This window comes from Micrasema longulum, unplaced genomic scaffold, assembly GCF_059751315.1.
Source record: "Micrasema longulum isolate JH-2025_06_02 unplaced genomic scaffold, ASM5975131v1 h1tg002185l, whole genome shotgun sequence".
Classification (NCBI taxonomy): Eukaryota; Metazoa; Arthropoda; class Insecta; order Trichoptera; family Brachycentridae; genus Micrasema; species Micrasema longulum.
The window spans coordinates 395,614-408,635 of NW_028279350.1; the positions used below are offsets into that span (position 1 = coordinate 395,614).

The window sequence follows — 13,022 nt, forward strand, 5'->3', positions numbered from 1 at the left end:
CACCCGTCTCGCACGATCAGCTGACGGAGTCCCGCGCCAGCGCAGCGTCAGGCTGCTAGCACGACGGGAACCGGGAATTCGAGACTCTAGACCCGAACTGTCGTATACATGTGCATTTCTACTATTGCGATGTCATTCTCTTTGTTAATCCATTACCGTCAAACATGACAATTTTGCCCAGCCATGACAATTTTGCCCACTGCCGAAATCCTTAACAAAATCAAGTTTTAAAGTAAGAACAGTTACTGGTATAAAAATTACATTTAATAAGTATATTTAAATAGTTCCAAGGCAAAACTAAATATTTAGTTTACCGCCAGCTTCAGTTGATCGCTTGAAATTTTAAGTTAAACTTGAAGGTCTGTTTGTGTATATCTACAAAAATTGACAAAACTTTTGTTGTTGCGGAGTTTGTGTTGAAAGGAGGCAAGTTAGTTTTATATATTTCATTGCATACATAAAAAAGACGCTATAGAACGTATTTATGTATATCTATTTGAACAAACACAATAGATATTTAAGTGGGCAAAATTGTCTTAGATTTCTTAGCTAGTGTTTTGACAATGGGCTATTATCACGGTTTTTTTTTATTAGCTAATAAATTAATTTGAAAAATCACAAGACAATCGGTACTACTCTTATTAAAATCCGTTAAGAAATAAGGGAGATATAAAGGATTAAAGTCTAGTCATTTGAATATAAATAAAAACAGACAATTCATGACGTCACCAAGTTTGACGTCATCGTATGCGAAGATAGTTTTTACGTAAAAATTTATGATTCGAGTAGAGTAAGTGGAATGGGGTGACTTTGTTCAGTTTCGAACTTCAAACCTTCGTAAAAGAAAAAATAAAATTCTTATTTTTTAAATGAGAAAATATTATGTTGTGTGAGCGAGAAAATAATAAAAACTTTGTGATCAAAGTCAACCCTTCGGAGTGGGGTCGCTTTGATACATCATGATTTTATGCGTTTGTTTTGAACATTTCATTTTATTTTTTACTTTATTTAGATAAAAAATATAAGTATACAACGTATACAACATTACTACTAAATACAATTTTATATTAATTTAATACATATATTTACATTAACGTTTCGCTTTACGTAAAAAAAAAACGATTCTTGAGTATAAAATGGGGAGTGACGTTTTACAATAATTTGTTTATTTTATTTTTAATCGGTAAATATTTTTAGTATAACATATAAATTATAAAAAAATGGTGTTTTAAGTCAGTGCTACACAAAAAAGAATTATAAATATAACTTTTCACTTCTTTTTTAATTATATTGTCCATCCTCCGAAAGTAAATTACTTGCAAAAAAAAACACTCAGGTATCAGCAAATTATGATTAGGCGTGTATTTAATAAGCATTTAAGTCGAATCTCATGAAATAATTAAAAATAATATACTTTAATTCCACATAAAACAAAAATTATTTTTCTAATTATTGTAAACCAAAAAATGGAATTTTTATATATACTCAAAAATAATAATTGAAATATAAATCAAGATTAAAATATAAATCAAGAAAAATATTATGGTGATTAAAAAAATGTATTTAAGAAATATTTTAAATAATTGATAAAGATAATAAGATACCTTGCTTTTGATGGAATAAAATTATCAGTTAATGAATGTATTATTGTGTATAGGAATTTGTTCATTGACTGACATTATTATCGAAACAAAATGAGAGGTTATTGTGTTCTTTTTATTTGGTGAAAACTTATCTTTCACAGCTTTGAAAACATTTATTTTACCGAATGAATTAAAATCCATTACTTTATTCCAGGAAAGCAATTATTGTATCTGTTTATCTGTTTCTTACAAAGACGTGAAACATACTTAGGAAATTAATATTGGCCATATTCAACAATGTTCGACAAAATTTCACAAGAAGTGCAATTGAGGTGTATGAGGTTTTTTTTACAAGCATTTCGTAACAATTATCTGTTTTTCTAGATGAATAACTTCACTGTTATCATTCGAGAACGAAGCTTCACATTTATTTGCTCACCTTTAAAAGAAAATCTTTAAGACTCGTTCATTTGAGTCATAATATTTTTTATTTATATTCTGAAATCCCGTACGTTAAGGGGAAATCCCCAGTCCTCACATTTTGGTAAATAAAATTTTCCTTCTGTTCTGGAAAACTGGCTTTAATGATTTGAAGGATGTTTAACTTTATATTATTCATTGTATAGTGTTTCAAATAATATTTTGTAATGGTTGGAAGCAGCCCGAATTTTTGTAACAGCTTTTCTTAGTATTTGAGCAAAATATTTTTTTGTAGGCCCTGTTTCAAAACTTTTATTAATAAGTTCGAATCATGTCGCTCTCAAAAAAAAGATGTATATAAAATGATCAATTTCAGCTCATTTTAGAAAACTTCTTATTATTCGTTAAATAAAAATTAAAATATTAAAACAATCATAATAATGGACACTCAGTGATATAAGTACCAGTAATGTCAAGACAATGCAAATTATGAAATTACTTGTATTATTAAAAAAAAGTATATTACTAAATTTAAAAAATTAAAAATATCTTGACGATTTCACTTCGAACTTCTTGAAATCTTACTTTAAATAAAGTTATATAACAAATTCAATTAAATCGTATTCCGTGTTACCATTAAAAAAACAGTTAAAATTGATCGAAATTTATTAATGATCAGTAGTTATAGAGATAAATATAAACAATATATCCGCTGATAAAAGTCGCCTTACGATTTAAATGTCGCCCCATTTTACGGTCGCCATTTATTTCAAGGTTGGCTAGAGAAGGGGAAAAAATCATAGAGAGCAATACGCGTCGTTTCAATTTCTATTCGGATTACCAACATTTAAAACAAATGCACGATTCGTGGTGTACTGTTGGGTGGGTTTGGATGATCGAATTTATTACCAACCGAATAGAAACGCTTTTCAGAGATGTTGAAAATAGTAAACGAAATTTATGAATGAAATTATTGATTATTAGAGCTTTTATAAACACTAAAGGAGTCTTTGAGAAATCTTTTATATGTACAATGTGTTAAATCCGATATTCCTCCCGGGTGATAATACCCTATTTTGCCCACGTCTAGGGTTGTCGCTACATACTACATTGAAAAAACATTATCCAAGAAAGTAGAAAAAAACAAAGTAGAAAATATAAAATAAAATGAAGTAAATGGCAAAAACATGGTTTTTAACGAGGTAACAGGATGTTTTGTTCAAACTGGCCCATAAATCCGATTTTTTGCCAAAGATGTAACGAATATTGTTATGTCATTTGTAAGACGCAAACGTAATGGAGCTTTGTGTGATCTCAAGTTGAGGATGTCGCTGATGTATTTAATTGGAACATAGTGAAATCTTTACCTGAACCTGTAGTCTTGCGTCGTGGTTTTCATAAATTCAATGTAAATCTTAAAAACTGCAAGATTGAGTCATTTTCTATGAGTAAATTAAAAATTGTTTTACAAAAACCAATTTTAATTTTTACCATTCAAAAATAATGTAAGAATATCCGACCACATTTTAGAAAGTTTTATTTTTTAAATTTGCCAGCTTTTTGTGAAATTATGAAGACTTATTTTTTATTTTAAATGTTTTTTGTATTAATATTTTTAACAGTCTAAAGAAGAAAATAAAACATACAAAATATTATGAATTCTGTACATAAATACAATTTCAAAGTACAGGTAATCTAGCAAATAATTGCACTGCTGTACAAAAAAAATAAAGATCTTTTTTTTTCTAAATACACATTCAAAGAAAAATCGTTTTGGGGGCAAGGTCCCTTAATTACGAAAATCGCATCAGAACTGAAATGGTTTGTAAAAAAAAGAATTGGCTTATGCATAGTCAAACACGAACAAATTAAAAGGATTAGAGATAAACTCCTTTGGTTTTGTTAAAAATCCAATTATGTGCCAACCCTGGCCCACAAATCCGCATTGTATTAGAAAAATTGAGGAAATAGTTGACAATTTTGCCCACCGGTTTTTGCATTGATTTTATAATGGTGATGCCTTAATGATGCTATTGTTTAAACATAAACAGTTTTTTCCGACCAAAAAGTAGTAATAAACCGTATGATAAGGATGATAAAACCAAAAATATCAGTTAATTACCAAGTGGGCAAAATTGTCAACAAGTGGAGATAATTTTGCCCAGCATGTTTTGTCTTCTAAAATTGCATAAATAAAAGAAAGGCAAACGTTTTGTACTTGTAAACATGCTCAGAATAATTAGTATCACTATTTAACAAAATGGATAAGAGTAGTCCAATACAAAAAAATTATGATATTGTAAAAGTTTGTTAAAACTGGGCAAACTTGTCACGTTTGACGGTAGTACTTTTTACTGCAGAAATACTAATACATATGTAGCTAGTAAAATTTCCGCATCTTCTTTTTTTCTTGCTCTTTTCACATTTTTTCTTGCTTATTTACTGAATGTAAATATGTCACTTTCACAGGGAAAAATATATAATTAAAACCCCTACTCGAACTGGTGGGATAAAATTATTACGCTTATTTTAAATAGAGTCTACGTGAAGGAACATTAAGAGATATTTGTTGGAGAATAGTCGGGACATCAAATAAACTATTAAGTATCTTAAACATGCAAATGAAATCTGCATTAAATCGACGTTGTGAGAGACTGGATATATTCAGGAAAAGTTCCATGTCGGTATAGTTATAGTGATCTCTTGTGATTCCTAGTTTGTACGCAATTCTTATCAATTTATGCTGAACTGATTCGATGCGATTTATATGAGTAACATATGAAGGAGACCATATTACGGAGGCGTATTCAAGAATGGAGCGAACCAATGAGCAGTAAAGTGTTTTTAGAGTCAATATATTTTCAAAATCGGATGTAGCTCTATTAACAAATCCAAAGAATTGAGAGATTTGTTAATAGAGCAACATTTCTTTGTTTTAACCCACACATAATATTATATCTGCACCTTAAAGGATAAACCACCGGAGTCACATCAAACGAAATGTTCACGAAACAAGAATTTGTGATTGTGCGATTTCCGAAACAAAACTTTTGAACCGAATGAGATAATTTCAATATACCTACCTATTAAGAACTTCACTTTAATGTAATTTTCAATAAAATAATGTATATTTTGACATTAAAATAGCATATCTGGGACAACTGATGTTTTTTGAATAAAAACAAAGTGGACTTAAGATTTTTATTTCAACTAAAAAAAATAATATTGTTACTTTAAATTTTTTATGACGAACTTGGATGTCGGTGATCTATCCTCTAAGATACATACATTAATATTTATAATTCGGTCTTGACTGTTTAATCTTCTTAAATGTATTATTTCTTAACAATATTTTGAGTTTGTCCAAATTTTTGTAGACAAGGACTGGATTCAACTCCCAACTGTTGTAGTTTGTCAATATAAACAGCTCCCCAATAATATGTCCATAATATTGTTGATAAATTCAACTGGTCCATGAAGAAGTATAGAAATTGAAAAAAATAAGATTTTCGGGCGTTGCCTAGTATGTAGGTGAAATAATTCAATTAGATGAATCTCACCCGCATAACTAAAGGATTCAACTCTTTAACTTCACAAACATCAACAGATGAAAGAATTGAAGGAATATAGATGTTCAAGTATGGGCAGAATGGTGAATGTTACACAGTGTGTAAAGTGGCCACTTAAACCAGCCGATGACAGGTCATAAACCCTGTAGAATGTTGCATCATTTCTGTTGTAATGTATTTCTTTTCTTCTTTTGATTCTTGAATTTTTGACGGCCTCCGTAGTATAGTGGTTAGGGCGCTCGGTTCTCACGCGGAAGGTTCCGGGTTCGATTATCGGTGAGAGCACACAAATCAAATGTTATTTATCTCAAGCCTCGGTGTTCTGCGATGTAATTCATCACTGTAATTGGGCCTGGCCTCCTGGCCTGTTTCTCTCCAGTCGGTCGGTCGTACAAATTACAAATCCACACGACACGGTAAAATTGCGGTGAATTTATTTGGATTTATTTAGTAGTTATTCTCGGGTAGAAATTCGGTGGAGAAGTGGAGATCAGTCGGCCTCTCGGTGTACTTACTGGTCAGTGAGTGCGTTTACTTGCCATTCAAGAAATATAGAAAATACAATAACAATCAATCCACTATATTATGTAATCTTTACGATCGTCTAAAGTGAGGCATTCCAGTCGTTTCGAGTGTTCGGTCACGTCCTTCACCAGGGCCCAAAAATCTCTTTTTTTTTCGCTACAAAATGAATGACCAGAATCTGGTACGAACATCGAACGTTAAGGATCTGACCGTGGGTTTTCGAAAATACCCGCGTACTGAGAACTCTTTACAACTCCTAGGTGCGAAGTAGACTCGAGAGTGGCTCGATGGTTTGAGGGCCACATGAACTGAAGTACTCTCTTATAAGAGAGTGCGAAGGTATTATCCTTGGCTCTACCCGACCGAGTTTCTCCGGGGTATGCTTGGCTACAACAGTTTAGAGACTAGAAGGAATGTGTATTTGACCACACATTTTTATCGATTGTTGCGCGGTATGATCGATAACTCTGAGATTATGATGAGCATTGGTTTAAATGTTCCTGATAATTATCTAAGACAGCGTCAGCATAGATTGTTTCATATTCCGATATACGGGATCAACCTGCCGATGGTTATGCCTGTTGGAAGGGCTACCGCTATGCTGAACAACATCGCTCTGGATATTGATCTGTTCCATGTATCCGAAGGGGTTTTCCGGAGCAGGATTCTCCTACTACTTTGACATGAGTCTCTTTCGTGTATTTTTTTCTTTTTTATAATATGTACGTATTGAATATATGTTTGTACATTACATGATATATTATATTTAAATAAATGAAATGATTTCATCCAGCAGCAGAACAGCAGGCAACTGTGCTTTCTGTAATGTATTATTATTTTGAGTTGTTGCGCACAACATGTCACGAGACCCAATTATACTATACTATTGTGAGCTTACCAGGAATTGAACTCGAAACCCCCCCCCACAGCATTATACTACGAAAATGGCGCTGTATAAGTTATCCATAATAATCATAAAGATGTAGTTAACAGTCTGAACCGGGTTGTAGTCCGTGGCTAGGGTCGCGGACTCACGAATCGGAAGTACAAAGTTCGAACCCCACTACCACAACCTGATGACCATTTTCCAACAGTGATTTACCTGTAAATATTTGGTTAAATAGTATATTTTATTCAATTCAACTAATTTATTAAAAATAACATATACATAAAATATGAAACGTATGTGTTACAAACTAAAATTCACTACGTACATATTATTATCATGACTGGTGCAAAATAAATAATCTTGAATTAATTATCAATAAATGCAAAACAATTTCTTACCGTAAATCTAAAAAAAATATTTCCTTCGATTATAAACTCAATGACCAAATTCTTTCCGTTGTAACTTCAATAAGAGATCTCGGGGTGATTCTAGACAACAAACTAAATTTTAATTAACACATTGACTATATCATTAACAAATCTCTTAAATTCTTTGGATTTGTTAATAGAGCTACACCCGATTTTGAAAATGTATTGACTCTAAAAACACTTGACTGCTCATTGGTTCGTCCCATTCTTGAATACGCTTCCGTAATATGGTATCCTTCATATGTTACTCATATAAATCGCATCGAATCAGTTCAGCATAAATTGATAAGAAAAATTGCGTACAAACTAGGAATCACAAGAGATCACTATAACTATACCGACATGGAACTTTTCCTGAATATATCCAGTCTCTCACAACGTCGATTTAATGCAAATTTCATTAGCATGTTGAAGATACTTAATGGTTTATTTGATGTCCCGACTATTATCCAACAAATATATCTTAATGTTCCTTCACATAGACTCAGAAATAATGAAATTCTGTTCCTCGGTCATCATAAGACTAATTATGGTTTCCGTGCGCCTCTACCCAGAATGATTAGATTTGTAAATGAAAATCAGGATCTAAATTATTTTAATTGTAAATTCAGTTTTTTTACAAATAGGCTAAAGAAAACCCCTTCGGATACATGGAACAGATCAACATAGAGGTAGCCCTTCCAACAGGGATAACCATCGGAAGGTTGATCCCGTATATCGGAATATGAAACAATCTATTCTGACGCCGTCTTAGCTGATTATCAGGAACACACAAACCGATGCTCATCATAATCTCAGACTTATCGACCATACCGCTCAACAATCGATAAAAATGTGTACACATTACAAATACACATTCCTTCTAATCTCTAAACTGTTGTAGCCATGCATGCCCTGGAGAAACTCGGCCCGGTAGGTAAAGATAATACCCGCACTCTCTCATGTAGATATATCTCATAAACTTCATTTGGATTTTCTGCATCATAAGAGAGTACCTACGTCAGTTTATGTGGCCCCCAAATCATCGAGTTACTCTCGAGTCTGCTTCGCACCGAGGAGTTGTAAAAAGGTCTTAGTACGCGTCTTTTTTTTCTTTAATGCTTAACGCTAGTATAATTTTATGTTTAAGATTATTTTTAACTGCGGCGCATTGTAAACGTGTGAGTATGATGAGTCGGAACCTCACATGCAAAATCGCCACTGGCCCACGAGGCCGTGTTCCTGATCGCAAACCAATTTTACTGTTTGTGGAGATGGCCTTTAGAGGAACGGGGAATGTGTTCAAAATAAATAAGGACCTTAGAGGAACGGCACAACACCTGAAAACGTCTAACAAGTTCGTCGGTCGATGCTGCGGACTTTTTAGATCTCTTCCCTGCGCCTAAACGTGCAGTTGACCTTGGCGTGGAATTCTTCACAAGCGAGATTGGGTCAAACCCCACTCAGCCGGGAGATCCAAACAGACATTGCTAATATACGGGTCGACTATTGAAAGAGTGGAACAAAACACCTGAATTTGACTGAATCGATGTATTGAGAATGGAGGGTTACGTTAAATTTACAAGATATTTTTTAATATGTATTGTTGTGCACACAGTGCTATGTTAGTATAATACAATATTATAACAAAAAAACATAAGCCTAACACAGCATCGATAACGCACACAACACTATAAAACAATTTTCTGAACAGGACAGCTGTAACGAGAAAATGTATAACACGTGATTTTATTTGTGGTGGTGTTTTTATTGTTGTGAATATGGAGTGTGGTGTGTGTAAAATGTGGTGTTTATGTTATGTGTATTACAGGGGCGAATCTTCCATATGAGCGATTATGCGCAGCTTACCGTTATATTCGACTATCAATGATAATGTTTTATAGTAGTTTTAACTATGGGAAAATAAATAAAATAATTTATAATTATTGTAAATTATCGCCACCGTTATATCTTTCTCAAAAAATAAATATAAACATCTATAAGCGCACCCAGCGCTCAGCCCGTTGCCAGTGGGAGAAAGAAACTGGCCGATTACTTCAGCTTGTATTTTCATACAAATGTATACTGCATTTTAACATCTCTAAACCCAACTGGCGTATTTTCCTCCTTAAGTGAGCTCGCAGATTAGAGATATTATTTGAAGCTTCTGTATTTGAAAAATAGCATTTCGAACATTATTTCCTAAGGTCCATATTCCTTTGATACTTTACAGTTGACATATGACATAAGTTCTTTCGTCCACCCGTCTAAATGTAATATTAATGGCTCTCCGCCCGGTGCATGTGTCAATTTTTGGCATTATTCATTTTTAGATAGAATCGAGAGAGAATATACCTATCATACCATTATCATGAGGTTATTAATTGTTGTTTAAGTTTAATTGGTAATAATTATTTTAATTAAAAATAAGTAGGTATTCCGTTTTCTGTTGTCAACAGCTGAATCGGAGAGATGATGTTATATTCACACAAATAACAGAAAGGGAAGTCGTGTACAACAAACAAAGTCGTGTATATATTTTATTACTTATATGTATGTACATGCAGGTGCAAATTATGAAAAAAATGTAGTTTACCTATAAAATAAGTCCCCGTTCGCCACTGGTGTATAGTTAATGTAGTATTTTGTAGTCTTTGATTTGTTGTTTAAAAAAAAACTGTAAAATTTTAAACAGTGTAAAATAAAATCTCACGTGTTGTGTACAGGCGGAAAATAAGATTGGAAAGTTTTGAAATAAGCAAGTACTTAAAGTTGTTAATTTTATTTAAAAATAAGAATTTCCCACGCCCCACCCTTTATGTAGTTACGTAGGTTCCTCCGAGATGGTCCACGGGACACTACATTCTGCATCGGTACAATTGCAGCGTACGACAGTATGTTGATACTTTACCATGGTTATATCGGCCTGCACTTCAGATTTGGGACACTTTCAAATATTATCAATGATGTTTTAAATTATTTTAATATTTTTTATTTTTAGAAAAATAAATATTTGCGTTCTTATGATTTACCCAAATATTGAATTTTAAGGGGCATTTTCAACGAGTTGTAAATAACTCACTATCAAAAAATGGGAATCGAATTGGTGTATAGTGGGATTCGAACCACAGACCTTTGGTCCGTGAGTCCGAGACACTAGCCACAGGAATATTTTTTTTATTTCATATGAATAATAGCGCACTATTTGTGCATCTTATTATTCAAAACTGTCCAAATGTACCGACGCTGACGTCACCAACACGTCTTATCGGTTGTTCAGTAAGAAAAATTGTGTCTAAATAAATCGACCTTGAGGTACCTACTCTCGTTACATAAATCTGTATACACCCACACACATTCAGTAGGTACCTGTCCGTAAAGTAAATCATCTGTTTTATCATGACTCGATAAATATTGGACATATTCACTGGAAAATTAAACACCTTCGAGAGTTTTACGATTTCACCTTAACATATATGTTTGTTTAGATGTAGAATGTATGATTTGAAAGAATACGGCGAGGCTACTTTTTAAATTTATTTTTGAAAATTTGACCAATGATCTAAGCGAGGCTAATTTTGCGCGAGGAATTTATGAAATGTACAAAAAATGATCAAATCTATATTATATATGTATGTTTATAGGAACCGAATGTAAACAGGTTTCATCTTTTATCTATATGTTAATGATCTCTTTTGACTCCTCGTCAATACGTTTTAATTACTAATGAAGTGATCCAACTCGGCTGCCTTCATTGTGTCTTGTCTACGCGCGCACACACACACTCACCGTCTCGCACGCATACTAGCATAATACTATAATAATATGTTATGCAATAATAATCCGCGCTCACGGCATGCCATGGCATCTAATTTTGGCACCGAAGCAATTTCGTCGATAATTTGCGGTCACGTCTCCAGTTGAAGAATACTCGCACTTTCGTCGGAGAACAGAGGCCTTAAATGTCGTAAATGTTCCGAACCCTCACTTGCCCGCACATCGGACTCGTGTCTTCTCTCTTCACTACTCGCCACACACAACACACCACACCACACACTGCATACCTGCGTCATAAGAAGACAACTATAATACCTGTGCCTCGATTATGAACGCTATCTTCATCTGTATATATCGAACGGTGTACTTAACTTCTGTACTGTCTGTATCTTACCTCGGTATGTTCTACCTACTTGTCATATCGACATCATAATATGATCGAAACTAGCCAATGAATGAGCGCAAACAATTAGTCCGCGTTCCTTACGTCATTAACATTTAAAATAGTTCTCATTTATATTTTAAATAGTCTTCTGTGATAGAAAGTGCCAACTTTGTTTATAAACTCCAATAAATCCCAATTCAAGCAAAAAAAGCTCGCTTAAATATGTTTTCTATATGACTTTTAACCAATGCCAAAACGATATGCTTAACGATCGTCTGCATTTATCTACTGAAGTAGTACTGAGCGATTACAAGGACTTCTCGATACGTTCTCTCAGAAAGATAGTAAAATTTATTAATTATTAACTTTAATTATGATGATTAAAATTTTTAATACATCGTAATTAAAGGCAAAATTTCTCGCTGGAACAAAATTTTTGACACTTTTAATGCGTAGATAAACGTTTCGAGGGGTTCTAGACCTGTCGGTAAACCGGACCTGAGGATAAACCGATTTACTTACATAAAAACTTGATGCTGGTATCGGTAGTATATCTTTCTAGTCGGTCGGGAGACTTTTATCTTCAACTATGACGTCATACTGAAGCTATGTCATTTTTGAGCGTAGATATGTGTACCGTGACTACATTACATTACATTTACATTTTTTTTACATTTTTTTTTACACATCGTCAGACTGGTATATATATATATAACTATATATATATATATATATAGTTGGATAATTTATATAGCGCCATTTTCGTGAAAATCACCTCAAGGGCGCTGTACAATTAATAAATATCCCAGTACGTCTTGCAGCTACAGAGCGCATGGATGGTTGGGATTCTAGTTCCTCGTTTTCAATTAAGATCAATCAAAAATTATAACAGATAGGAGCTAGATTACAGGACGTCTTGCAGCTACAGAGCGCATACAGTTAGAAATTTAGCCACCATTTACACATTTTAAATATTGACAAATAAATTTAGTGTATTAAAAAATAATAATAATATTCATATTATTATTATTCATAATAAAAAGGAGTAAGATTACAACACGTCTTGCAGCTACTAAGCGCATAGACGATTGGAATTCTAGACCCCATTTAAAAAATTTAGGTATTTTAAAGTTGATTGTGCCCTTGTTTCATATCGATGTACCGACCCAAAACTCGAAGGAGGGGGGTCGGTAGTATATCTTTATAATCGCTAGATGGAATTTTTCTTCAACTACACCGTCAAGGTGAAGGTATGACGCCTTTATCCTCCCATAATCGAGGCCCTGAACCAGCTAGCCGTGCGGAGTGTCGGCTCGGGGCTGCCCGCTCCGCCAGTATAGAATATAGCGGGTACGCACCGCGCACCACGCACCCGGCACCCGGCACGAGATCCCCGCGGGGACGATGAACTCTACGCAAACCAGCCTACGGTGATCTAATCGCGAAATAATAACTATTGCCTTTTTT

General features: G+C 33.6%; 1 protein-coding gene across 1 annotated transcript in view; it reads left to right on the forward strand.

Annotated features, from left to right (window-relative positions):
• Ubr3 (Ubr3 ubiquitin ligase) overlaps positions 1–13,022 on the forward strand; it is an 81,053-nt gene that overhangs the window by 803 nt on the left and 67,228 nt on the right. The window lies entirely within an intron of this gene.